Below are 12568 nucleotides of genomic sequence, written 5' to 3'. Positions count from 1 at the left end.
GGAGAAGACAAGTTTTAGGAAAAATTAAAAAAAAAAATTCAAACTTTAAGAATTTGAAGGGGTACTACTACATGGAAGAGTCATTAGACTTGACCTTCTTGACCCTGTAAATCAGAACTTGGAGCTGTTGGCAAAAGTCAAAAAGACAGATTTAACATGGAAAATCTCTTACAAAATTGAGTTATTCAAAACTAGATGGGGCTGTCTCAGAGTTCCCCATTTTAAACTCAAATCTTCAATGGAAAGCCAAAAGGCCACTTATAGGGGATGTAATATTGGGAATGAAATTTCTATTCAAGAATGGAAAGAACATAGGACTTAGTCAAAAGATCTAAATTTGAGTCTTCAATCTGCCACTTAACTACTCCTGTATTTGCTCTTGGATAAATCATTTCTCTTTTGGGGGGCCCAATTTCTTCATCTTATAATGAGGACATTGGACTAGGTTATGTGATTTAGATCATGAAGAGATGCTCCATATTGTTCTGTAGATTAAAAAACCGAGTCTTCAAAAAGTTAAAATGATTTTCTCAAGTTCATACAGGCATAAATGGTAGAGGTATAATTTGAATCCAGGATTGTCAGTGCCAAATCCAGGATTCTTCCAGATATACACATTGTCTCTATTGCTGTTTCTGACTCTAGAGCCTTTCGCCCTTTTATAATAGCTTGCTTTAGTGATTGTTTTTAATCTGGAAACCATATGAGATAGCATCTATTGGCAGTTTTATGTTCAGACATGAAATAAGATCATTTTGTTGGATTTAAAGCAAACCACAAAAAGGGAATAAAATGAATAAGCAAAACTACCACTGTGTAGTAGCAAATGAAATGAAATTATGTTTTTATACTTCATAATGATAATGGGGATTCACAAACTCTTTCATACAAAAGCTATTTTTAGTTCTCTGTTAAATGTGAGTTGCCTTTTCACTTTTCTTTCTACACCTTCAACAGAACACTAAAAACAGCAAACTACAATTAAAAACTTCCCCAACCTAAGATTTCTTTTAAATTGATAATCATCCCTTGAAGGGTGGTGGTATGAATACATAGTTAGTCTGTATTTTGATAGGTCTGACTTTTCCATTTTCAAATAAATATAATCAAACACATTGATAATCATGACAGTTTAGTTCTCATTGACCAACACAGTTTCTAGTTTTAAAATGTTTCTTGAATAAAATTGTTAATTCTTGGCAAATAGTGCAACCTAAATGACCTTTTGTTTTGTTTTTAGAACAACTTGACCTCATGTAAGAAGAGGGAGGTTGGTCTAGTGGATTGATAGTCAGTTTTTGAAGGCTGGATGACTTGGGTTCAAATGCTGCTTCTGACATAGATTAACTTTTCATTTATGGAACAAAGTCACTTTCCAGTCCTTAAGAAACACTCTGAGGCCGAGTTCTGAAAGGCTTGCTGATCTCCCTTGAAATCAGGGAGGTTTTATGGTACAGTTGTGGAATCAGAAGATCAGAATGCAAATGCCTGAATTACTGTGTTACCTCTAGGCAAGTCATATAACTTCCTGGGGCCTCAATTTCCCCCAAGCTGGACTAGACAGCTTCTGGGGTCTCCCTACTCCCTGATGAAGTCACAATTCCATATCAAAATAAATATTAAAACAAAAATATATGAAACAAAAATGCTTGACCTACAAAAAAGATGTTAAATCCAGATTTCTTGAAGTATAATATTTTGTGCTGTAAAGTTACCCATACATATAACCTGTAAATAAAAGGCTCTTAAATAAATAAATAAATAAAAAGAAGTATAATATTTTGTTTTAAGATAATGGGGTCAAGCATTTTTTTTCACATCAATTATTTTTGTCTTTTATGTCACAATTATTTCTCTATATAATCATCACTTCCATGCCCTTTGCCAAGTCCTCCTTCTAACAACAAAAAATGATCAAGTGAAATCATAAATTAGGCTTTTTCCAGCACTTTAGAAGCAATACCTAGGTGGCAGATTGGATGGTATGTTGGATTTAGTCTTCAGAAGGCTTGAGTTTGAATTCTGCTTCCTACACTTGCACACTCAACAGATTGCCTTCCCTTCCTTCAGCCACAGTTTCCCCCCATCTGTAAAATAAGAATAATGATAGGACTTGACTTGTACGGTTGTCCTGAGGATCTAAGAAGAGAGCTTATGTAAAACACTTTGCATATATGAAAGCGGTCTATCAATATGAGATGACATCTCTATGGTCATTTCCCCCTAATAAAAATGTCAGCCATCCCATACCCTCTGGCTGCTATAGTCAGAAAAATGATGCACTCCCCAGGATCAGTGTGCTGAAATTAAGGATACATGCCCTGCAAGGTGCCTGCCCCACCTTTCAAGAACAAGGATCATCTTCCCAACCCAACAGTATACAGGCAGTGAGACATTAGTGGGGTGGGTCTGAGAATGCTTAACACAACCTTTCTCAAAACATATCAGATTGAGGTGTTTTTCTTTTTCCTTTTAACAGATGTTTATTTTTTAAACTGTTCCTTGGGGCAAAAGGTAATCTCACAAAGGTTGCATTCTCTCCATCAGCCATCTAGCCATTCTTGCCTTGTGGGGCACGTTGCATTTAAGCAAAATGAAACCATCATTCTCTTTTATGCTCTCGACATAAATTGTGGCTTACTTGCAGGCAAGTAGCTCTTTACAACAGTTTGGGGACAGGAGGAAGGAAATGTGTTGGGCATATTTTATGGATTGGGGCAGTTCATGATAAGTACCTTGATTAGATTATCGCTTCATGTACATCTTAGAAAATGCATAAATGACTGTAAGGCATTGTCTGTGGTGCACTATATATTGCTTCACATGCATATAATTGCATTATATTTATGTGTCTGATTATATACATAAGTATGTTTATGTGTGTCCATTCTATATAATGTGTTTGTGTGTGTTGAGGGGGCGATATAGCTAATTCCACAGACATCCTCCCCTGATGCTTCATCACTGAGGGACAGTGACCTTGAATTTTCAAAAGGTATGTCAACAAAATACAACTCTGGCAAATCTTACTAAAGTGTGTGTGTGTGTGTGTGTGTGTGTGTGTGTGTACTCTGTGTGTATCCTGAAAACAAAGGCTCATCACCAAAAGATTGACCATGGATGCTTTTATCTTTAACCACAGAAACTAATGAAGGCACAGGACTCTGATTCACTTTTGATGGAGAAAAGATCCATATGGATGAAATCATGGTTCTTTTAATGGATTGATAGAAGTGAATCACTAGCTGCTGAGAAATAGAAAAGGTTAAGCCTGATTAGGACATCCCTTGTTATTTTGCTATCACTCCCTTTCAGCCTGCTCCACCAGCATTAGAGAGTGCACCAATGGAAGTCCAGCCTTTGAGATCCACTATCAGAGACCCGCTACTCTCTTTGCATCATGTTTACTACAAGAAGGATTATTCATGAAGAGACAAGACAAGGAGGTGCCAAAGGTAAAGGTGAATGTTTGTTGAAAATCTGGTCACTGATGACAAAGCTGGTCATTATTCTTTAGCCATTAACCATGGCCCATACTTCATATGAATTCATTTCAGCACACCTATATGCTAGGAGCTGAGGGAAGCTACACACATGGTCACTGGGAAAGCCGGAACCCCATGGTGACAAGGAAACATGAAAGTGGGTCTGGGCCCAGCCATATCTATGGTAGAGAAAAACCATTGTGAGAGGTGTGTCGGGATCGTCCTTCCCATGCTGTGCATTTATTTATTGAGTCCTTATTCATGGGGAGAAAATAATTGTGTTACATATGATGAAATTTTGCTTTATAGATTTTAGCAGAAATGCATATCCAGAGCAGTGGTCTCCAAGGCAAGGTTTGGAAATTGTATCTCTTGTGTGTTACCGTTCACTGGAGATTTGCTGAAACCCGGGCACATTGATTTATTACAAAAATCAATCATGATGTGTCATGGAGAGTCAGAATGTGCATTCATTTTTGGTAAATCATATTCAGAATGGGTGTTCTCCACCCCTACCCTCTGCCACATAGAATCTCATGGTGTTCACTAGACAGCTACATCTCCTTATCCAGCATTCTTGGACAGAATGGAGACATGGGAGATACAACCTAATGAAAGAGATTAATAATAAATTCCGATTTCCTTCCCTGGCTCCCTACCTCCCCCCACCCCCGGGAGGAGGGGACCCCATTGTTTTTAATTTGTCTTTTTTTTTTTTTTTTGATTAAAGGAAATTGACTAAAATGTCCTACCAATGTCTAGGTTGTATTGTTTGATTAGCAGAGACATTTTTTGCTATTTCCTCTTTTTGTAAATTTTGTACAGTGCCCTGCCTAGCACCATGGGGGCAGTTATTAAAAGCTATTCTACTGTTTTCAAATACATAGGAAAACTGCTTTAGCAGAGTGGATTTTAATAGTGGTAAAACTTCACAAAGATCAGAAGCCCTCATCTCTTCCTCCCTTCTTCATCATCATCTTAACCATCTACATCATCATCATTGTCACTGGTTCTTTGGTCCTGTTGCTGTATGAAAAACATGATGATAAAATACAGCTATTAAAATCCTCCATCCTTCTGTGAGGATACATTTTATCATAATGCATTTTAAGTCAGATTCCTGATGGCTCAGTATCTTTATGGACTTTCTTCCGTGTTGTTTGGAAGGAGCACCATGTTCTTATAAAAAGACATTCCTGGGGGGCGGGGAATGCCACTTGTAACTTGTGGGAAACAGCGTTAGGACAATTGAGAATACTGAGTTGATTTATGAACAGAAAATTGCCACTCAACCAGGTTTTTGCCCCTCCTTGTGACTGCCTGCAGTCTTTTGTTGATGTGTTTTTTAGGACCTGGATACTGCATGGAGTGAATAGAAATTGTCTTTTAAAGTCCCAATGCCCAGATTCAATCACTAATTCACAATACAAGTGGATCTAGTTTGGTGGCAGTTTGTACTTTACACAGTCGAATGAGTCCTCATGAGCTTGAGGAATTCACTGGGAACAGAAAGGCTCAGCGAAAAAATGTCCCTGCAGCCTTCCCATTTCCCTTTGTCTCAGTAACTATGGTTTCTGTGCAAGGTAAAAGCACACATACAAAAGGAGAGTGGAGGTTCCCCCCCCCCCGGCCCCCCCCCACCCTTTATATTTTGGTGAACAAAGAGATTATCTAAAATGATAAGCTGAGGATAACAATAAAGTTTATTTATTTAAAATAATATTTGAAAGGCTTAACCCATTGATTTTGGTTTCTGATTTATGATCTTAAAAATTATTCATATAATAAAGAAGAAAAGGTATTGTTCTTTCCTCTTCTATAAGAGAATTGGACTAGAAACTTTAAGATTCCCTTCTAGTTCTAAATCCCATCATCCCAAAATAGTTTGTGTTCCCCCAGGCAATGTTTATTAGAATTAGTCTGTGTTTTTTTAGCATAAGCATTTTTCTCTTATCTTAGAGTATGGAATTCATGGGGCAGAGTTTTACCACTATAAAAATCCACTCTGCTAATCTATATACAATCTGAGTAGTTTAAGTGCTTTGCAGGAAAAAAAAAAAAAAAGGAGCTTAAAATATTTGTTGAATATGATTGAATTCTTCCCTTCAATCCATACCAAATATTTTTTTTTTTGGACTTCAGTTGCATTGGAAAGGAGAAGATAGGAGAGATGGAATAGGACAAAGGATCCAGCTAAAGCCTTAACAATGATTTTAGCCATAGTAGATAATATCTGCTTTTCATTTTGTGCTATATTACTTTGATTCTTCATCTCTAAAATGACGGGGTCTGGCCAGATGATTTCTAATGTTCCAGCTAGCTCAAAATCCCCTGAACACAGGAGTTTCTTCAAAAAGAAATTGCCAATTGCATATGTACTCTGAATTTCAAAGGCCTTAGTAACTTTGAGCTTTTCATCCACACTATAGCTGTACCAGGACACTATCCAGGGTCCTGAACACCTTTGACTGAGGTTCTCTCTGATCCACTAAACCAGAACCTTCTGATGTTTTGTGAGATTTACTGCTTCTGTAGGCCTCTAGCTTTATTCATCTGAGGAGGAAGCATGATGTAAGGAAAAGAGCAATAGATCAGAAGATTTGGGTTCACTTGATGGCTTTGTTACTTCCTTACTTCCCTTGTGACTTCAGACAAGTTACATACTCATTCTAGGTCTGATATTCCTTATCTCTCAAATGAGGGAGGATGCACTCAATCTCCTACATCCACTGCATCAAGTACAAACATGAGATTCAAGGTCTGATTGTAGAGATCCTATATGACAGCGAATCTACCTAAGTCTCTTTAGGCTGACTCTGAAAGCATCATCAGACATTGATTCTGTCTAGCCATGTGAAGGGAAGAAGGAGGAAAGAGGTAAGAATTGGGCAGAGAAGACATACCATATATAGCATTCAAATCCACAAGCCAGATAGAAACAGATCATTGGATCTGAGGAACAGAGGATTAGCCCTAACAGAAAAGGAAATGAAAAAACAGCCAAAGCTAGTTGTCTCCCCATAGGCATTACTCAAGACAAAGCCCTGAACCCAGCCAACCTCCTTGTCCATAATTTGAAGAGACTAGATTAATTTCTAATGTTCTGTGTGAAAAGCTTTGTTTTTTCCTTTCTATCATTTTAGAAGTTCCTGCTATTTATTAATCTATATTCTCTGGCAAAACCATACTATTGTGTTTCATTTACTATACTGATTCATTTTCCTTCACATTATACCTTGAATATGTCTTGACAATTTTTGCACATTTTATTCTTTTGTCTTTCTCAGGCTTTATTCTTCCTTTTCTCTGAATGATTCTTTCTCTTAGTTAATCTGTTGTTGTTGTTAATATAAGTTCTCTGATGGTCTTTTAGCTTTTCTCTTTCATTGACATTTGGGAAGCTCACTAGGTAGCTCAGCCCTGAGAAAATCTATGTTAGAGTAGAAAAGAGAGGAATTTGAAATGATGGAGGATTCCTAAATGTTAATCATAGGGCATTCATAAGAAAAGATGAAAGACCAGAATATCAAAGAGAGAGCCTAAATAAAAACTCAGTCCCCAAACAGGTTAACCAAGAGAGACTCTCATAAAGGCAAAATGAAGAATGAGTACAACTTCAAAGAAAAAAAAATACACATTGAATAAATAGTACAATATGAAGGAAAATGAACTGATATGACCTCTGTGAACTACACACAGATCATGGGACAATGCAAGAAAGTTCAGAAGCAGAATTGTTTTTAAATAAGTAAAAACTATTAGAAGGAATTGGAAATGATTGCAGGCTAGGTATCAGGGCAATCAACACAAAATTCAAAAATACAAATAACAGAATGGTAAATTTTGAATGTATAATGGAGAATCATTCCAAAGAAGTAGAAGCTCAGAGAGAGAATAAGAGATCTGAAACACAAAAATACTAAAGTGAAGGGGAATTTGTCAGAAGAGAGGCAAAAAATAACAATAGCTTTAGGATCACAGGTTTCCCAGAGGAATAATGACAATTAAAAAAAAACTGGATATTATAACTCAGAAGATAACACAAGAATTCTATGCAGGACTTCTGAATACAAAATATTGATTTTGAGATTATTCATAGAACACTACCACTAAAACCAACAACATGCTTCACATTCAAAGATTTAGTTATTTCAGTAACAAATTTCATAAGCAAGAAAGAAAAATAATTAAAAATACAAAGGAAGGGTAATTCAAATCTCACAAGATTATTTCACATATACACAAACATACAAAACAATGGAGAGAATGGAATAGTATATTCTAAAAAGGGGGAGGGAAAATCTTCATTGCAAAAATAACATATTTCACAAATTTGATTTTAATCATCAATTTTTAAAAGATAAGAAATTTGCCAAAGTAAAAAGCATTTCTACCAAAAAAAAAAAAAAAAAAAAGACAAAGAACAGCAACAATAACAAAAAAACAGACATTAGCAGACTTTTAACTTCCAAATACATTAAACAACAATAGTACAAGAAAAAATAAACACAAATATCAGGAAAAAATAAAAACCATTATCTTGTGTATAAATTATTTTCTAAAAGAAAAAATTGATCTGTGGATTAAAAGAAAGAATAGAGTATCAAGGTTTAGAAGGGATGTAAAGGACTAAGAATGTAAGATGATGTTAGAATCAGGAATAAACAAGGGGAAATAATCTATATAAGCTGCCATGGATTAAATCTTCCCAATTAAGTAGCATTCATGGGAAGAGATAACAGAATGGAAAGTTGTGTGACTGGGATGTAGAAGAAAAACAAACAAACAAACAAAAAGGAACAATGCCATACCTTTACTAAGTCCACAGGTAAATAGGGAAAGAATAATACTTATGATTTCTTAATAAAGTAGAGAAGTGCTAAAGTAGAATAGGAGCAATAAAAAGGGGCTATGGACAAGTGGCAACAGAGAAAGTCATCTTATCCCAGTAGAGTACAGGAAAGTTTTCCACTGTGGAACAACATTCCCATGAGAGAAGAGCTATAGTGTACAGTAATAGGCCTTATGATGGATTTCATCTGGGATAAACTTTTTCACTAGAAGGCTATGAGACTGGACCTCCATTCCATCACATTCCATGCTCAGAGGAAAATATGTGTAAGTTCCCAAGGGTAAAACGTTCCAAAATAGCAGAAAGGGTATTCAATCAGAAGTAGAGTGAATTACTTTGTTAATGGAGAGCAATCATGGGAATGGCAAAGAGGAGAAATAGTTCACAATGTTTAGAATGCAAAGGGACTTCTACACAACACTGTTTTCAGCTGCCCATTGCTTATCTCATGAGTTGATATTCTTGAGATTTACAAGTGGAAAAATGGGTGAGATGTTCAAAGGTAATAGTACAAAATTTTCACAGAAGTGGAATCTGCACAGAGGGAACTGGTGACTTTCAAAGATTTACTTTCATAAGCAACACAGAATAAAGAAGAAACAAGAGTATAACCTGTAAATCAGAAAATGAAGTTCAGATTATATTTAAAGGGAAAAGAAATGAGGGAACAAAGCAAAGGAAAACTTGTTAAAAAAAAAAAGGCATAGTAAAAGAGAATTATTAAAAAGTGAAGGGGAAAAAAAGCTGTTGGACTATAATTTTCTTAACTTGGTGAATAAAGTGAATGAATAAAGGAAAAGGAAAAAGAAATAAAAGAAAGAATAAGAGGAAATAGATGTAAATTAATTAGAACAATTTAAAATAGGACAGGCAAATGGGACAGTTGAAAGCCTGTGGAATATAGCATCAAAATAAAATAAGTAACATAATAAATAAATAACATAATAATATATATATAATTATAGGGAATGCCATACTAGCTTAAAAGAGTAAGGGGATAAAAAACAATAAAGATAGGTAGAAGAGAACACAATCTTAGCAATCACAATATTAAAAATGAACAAACTGAATAACTCAATAAAATGAAAATAGTGACAATAGACAGGAAAACAAAATACAATATATCTAAAAATGAATCATAATAAACATACCTTTAAAAATAAACTTAAATACAAAATGGAAATAAGAAGTTGGAGCAAAAAATTACTATACATCAGGTATATCCCCCAAAATAGGAATTAAAATCCTATTAAACAAATAAAAAACAAAATTTGCAAAATCAAGAGAGATGAACATGGAAACTGTATTTTTTGAAATAATTACAGAAAATGAACCAATAACAATACCAAACAAATATTTACTAAATGAAAAGCATTTCAATTCATAAAGGAAAAATTTAACTGAATTAAGAAAACACAAAGTGATTGTAGGAAAATTTAATGTTCCCTTCACAGAGCTGGTCATACCTAACAGAAAGACAAAATCTATCTATATCTATGATTAGCAGTTCTTGCATTGCTACAGGAAAGAACATAGTGTGTGAGGCCATTAAATGCTCCCACAATATATATGAATATTATGGAATATTACTGTTCTGTAAGAAATGACCAACAGGATGATTTCAGAAAGGCCTGGAGAGACTTACACGAACTGATGCTGAGTGAAATGAGCAGGACCAGGAGATCATTATATACTTCAACAACAATACTATATGATGACCAGTTCTGATGGACCAGGCCATCCTCAGCAACGAGATCAACCAAATCATTTCCAATGGAACAGTAATGAACTGAACCAGCTACGCCCAGAGAAAGAACTCTGGGAGATGACTAAAAACCATTACATTGAATTCCCAATCCCTATATTTATGCCCACCTGCATTTTTGATTTCCTTCACAAGCTAATTGTACAATATTTCAGAGTCTGATTCTTTTTGTACAGCAAAATAACGTTTTGGTCATGTATACTCATTGTGTATCTAATTTATATTTTAATATATTTAACATCTACTGGTCATCCTGCCGTCTAGAGGAGGGGTTGGGGGGGGGGGTAAGTGGTGAAAAATTGGAACAAGAGGTTTGGCAATTGTTAATGCTGTAAAGTTACCCATGCATATATCCTGTAAATAAAAGGCTATTAAATAAAAAAAATAAAAAATAAAAAAAAATGCTCCCACAATATCTTAAATTTTGACAGATGATCAAAAATCTAATTTTTTACCTAATTTTAAAGATTCTCAATTCAGAGAATCATAGAAATTTAGAGCTGGAAGATACCAGAGAGATCATCTGGTCCAACTCCCCAATTTTTATGGAGGTAGAAATGTAAGTCTTAAGAAGACATGGGCATATGGACTCAAAGACACACTAAGAGATTGTGGTTGATCTAAGATTTGAGCCCCAGTTTTCTGACTCGCAATTCATTAATATTTCCAGTTCTAATTCATGCCACATATTACCCTTAGGAATCTGTTGAGCCAGAGAAGATCACAATGGGATTTCCCAATAAGAGTGTAATTCTTGTATGCTGAAATATTGATATTTATATTTCAGAACAGAAAATGTGACTGGCCTAAAGGCAAGAAAAGGAAACCGTCCAAAGGATATTTCTATCTCTTGATCACCTTCAACAGGGTAAGATCAAAATGATCAGGGGGTTTCCATTCATTTCAATTTATTAAGCACCCACTATTTTCAAATCTAAATTCTGTGTTGTTGCTGTTCACCTTCATTCTCCAAGAGAACCATGACTTCAGGAAGCTATGACTTGCAAGTGAATTGGGTTTAAGTGTGAAGGGCTGTGCACCCTCTCCTTCAATTCCTTTTTTAGGGTTTTTGATAAAAGCCTTTATAAGTGTTTTCCATGAGTTTTTCAAGTTCTGGTGATAACCTAGGAGGAGGTTTAAGAAAGTTCTGTGAGTGGATCTAGCAGCAAACAAGAAGGAGTCCCTACTCTTACAAAGCTTACACTCTAGTAGGGAAGATAAGATATATAGATTAAAAACCACTTTCAAACTACTTTGCAGTTTGTGCAAAAAAAAAAAAAAAAAGCACAGAGACACATTAGAATTTGCAGTAAGAAAAGAGTACCATTGGTCAGAAATCAGGGAATCTTCATGGTGGTGATGACATAAGAATAGGTCTTAAAAGTGGGATAGGATTTTAGTAGATGAAATGGAAGGAAGAGTAGGAAACTCAGGTATGGGAAATAATAGTGGTAAAGGCATAGAGAGATCAAGAGAGTAAATTGAACTTGTTTTCAAATTCCAAATTAACTTTCTTGCCATTCTCAAATGAAGAAGTTATATAATAATAGCAATATTAAAAAGATAATTAACTTTGAATGACATCCCACAAATCCAAAGGACTCAAGAGGAAATGTTCTGTCTATCTGCCATTAAAGAAGTAGTGGACTAAGAGTTCAAAATGAACCATATTACTTTTTCTTTTTTTTTTTCTTTTTTTGCTGAGGCAATTGGGGTGAAGTGACTTGCCTAAGGTCACCCAGCTAGGAAGTATTGTATCTAAAGTCACATTTGAATTTAGATCCCCCTGATTTCAGGACTAGTACTCTATCCACTACACCCACTAGCTGCCCCTTCTCTTACTTTTTCTTGCATTTTAAACATGTCTAAAGTGAACCTTTGTTTTGCATGACTACATATTTATGATGAATTTTGTCTTCCTTGCCTTCTTATGGGATAAGGGAGGAGATAAGGGAAGAAAGAGAATTTGGAACTGAAAGAAAAAAGAATTTTTTTAAATTGTACCTGAAAAAAATATTCTTATTGAGATTTTCACCATAAACTTAATTAATTCCATTTGTTCGTTATTTGGAAAAGTATTAACCATCAACTCCTTCATTTTTATTCTATCCAAGTTAAATTAATTTTTCACATATATTGCATGGTCATCCATAATCAATAGGAGAACATTATTTGATAACTGAAAATCATGATTTTTTAAAAATCATAACAGCTATGTACTAATTTTTTAAGTGAAAAAATGATTAACTTAAAGGCTAAATGCTCTGATTTGTCTTTTTATGGAAATTACAAAGGTTCTGAGAGCTCAGCAAGCTCAACTTTCTCAAGAAGAAAACTTGGTAAGAGATATCCCTCCGCAGGGATCCTATAATATGTAGAAAAAAAGTATAAAATTTGGAGTCAGAAGAGTGGGAATAGCATCCCCGCTCTGCCAGGAACTTAGCACATAGTAGGCACTTAAAAAAG

At 35.1% G+C, this 12568-nt stretch overlaps 1 long non-coding RNA gene across 1 annotated transcript; it reads left to right on the top strand.

Annotated features, from left to right (window-relative positions):
* The first annotated feature begins 1800 nt into the window (after positions 1 to 1800).
* LOC116419812 lies at positions 1801 to 11409 on the top strand. Its single transcript, XR_004230116.1, has 2 exons — positions 1801 to 3455; positions 10890 to 11409. It is a non-coding gene; the product is annotated as an uncharacterized LOC116419812 (long non-coding RNA).
* The last annotated feature ends 1159 nt before the right edge of the window (positions 11410 to 12568 follow it).

Source organism: Sarcophilus harrisii, chromosome 6 (genome assembly GCF_902635505.1).
Source record: "Sarcophilus harrisii chromosome 6, mSarHar1.11, whole genome shotgun sequence".
In the NCBI taxonomy this organism is placed as follows: domain Eukaryota; kingdom Metazoa; phylum Chordata; class Mammalia; order Dasyuromorphia; family Dasyuridae; genus Sarcophilus; species Sarcophilus harrisii.
The sequence above is the reverse complement of the archived record's forward strand: the minus strand, read 5'-3'. Positions and strand labels throughout refer to the sequence as shown.